The following is a 1,546-nucleotide window of genomic DNA, read 5'->3' as shown; positions in this document are numbered from 1 at the left end:
GGCGGGAGCGTGCTCGGTACGCGCGTGCCCACGCACAGCAGGAGTGCGGGCCGGGCGGGTCAGCACGTGCGCGTGGTGTGCACACACGCACGCGAACACAGACACACACACACTCTGACACATACGGAGTGATGCCAGCGTGTGCATGTGTTTGCAATCACACACACCAAGCTTGCAGTGCGCGCAGCGTGCATGCACACACACATGCACACACACGCTGACGCAAGAGGCCATGCAAGCATGTGCATGTGGTGTGTGCTTGCACACACGCACACACACGCTACACTCCATCACCAGGTGGGTGAGAAAACAAGGATTTTTTTTTCCCCTTCCTTCCAGACTAAGGGGCTGGGAGTGATGCCAGGCTAAACAAGAAGACGCAGAACGAAAGACAAACAGAAATAAGGAGGTGGGAGGATTGAAAGGTAGAGGGAACCATAGGTTCTAGCAACAGTGGGATACAATTAATACAATGGTGTGGTAACAATACATACAGAATATCACAGAATCACAACAGACACCTCAGAGATAAACTGAGGATGACCAAAGCTTTACTGAAATGTGTTTTTCCCCCTCTTTTCTTTTTAAAATCACTGCATAAAGCTTAAGTCCTCACCTGACATGGTAGCATACACCTTTAATTCCACTGTTCAGGGGAGGCTGAAAAACAAGGAATGACAGTTTGAGGCCAGCCTGGGCTCCATAGCCAGGCTGTGTGTCCAGAAAAAGAAGAGAAAAAAAAAAGTAAAACTTAGAATTCAGTGAGGTTATTGTTGTTGTTTTAAATAGAGTTGATTCTGAGCTATCACAAGGTGCAGGGCCTTGAACCTGTTAGGCAGGCACTAGCCATGCAACTGCTCTACCATCTGAGCCGTGCCTGTGGCTCTGTGTGTGCTGGTTACTTTGTAGATAGGGTCTCACTTCCTGTCCTGGGAAGCCTAGATTGTGATCTTCCTGATTGTGCCTCCCAGTGTAGCTGAGGTGAAAGGCACACCACCACACCCAGCCATTTATGGACTTGTAGTCTACAGTCCTCTTTGCCCAGCCTGGCCTCAAAAATTCTCCAGATCTCTGTCTTCCAAGTCGCTAGGATTATAGGCTTGAGCTACTGTGTTTTGTACTTGCTAGGCAGGTAGTCTACCACTTGAACCAGAGCTTCATCCCTAAGTGGGTTTTAATTAACATTTTTATTTTTCTGTTTTTGCAGCAAAAAAAAAAATTGACCTGATATATTTGATAGAGCTAGCTATAGACTGTTTCAGATGAAACAGTTATTCCTCTTGTGACCATGATTGAAATCACAGCCTTGATTAGTTTTTGTTATGAATACTAGTCAGATACATCCTGTCCGGTGCAAACTTACTCAGCTAGGAAAACTGGAGGCTGAAAGAATGTCTGTGTAGTATTGTGCCTTGTGAGACCAGATGGAGGTGAAGAATGTACAGATTGTTAAGGCTAAGAATAGGTCAGAGCCTAGTACAAGGGCATGGCTGGTCAGTGACAGACAGTTTAAACAGCCAGGAGAGGCTGGGAATGTGGCTTATTG

This window comes from Dipodomys ordii, unplaced genomic scaffold (genome assembly GCF_000151885.1).
Source record: "Dipodomys ordii isolate 6190 unplaced genomic scaffold, Dord_2.0 Scaffold10, whole genome shotgun sequence".
Lineage (NCBI taxonomy): Eukaryota > Metazoa > Chordata > Mammalia > Rodentia > Heteromyidae > Dipodomys > Dipodomys ordii.
Note: the sequence above shows the minus strand (reverse complement) of the source record.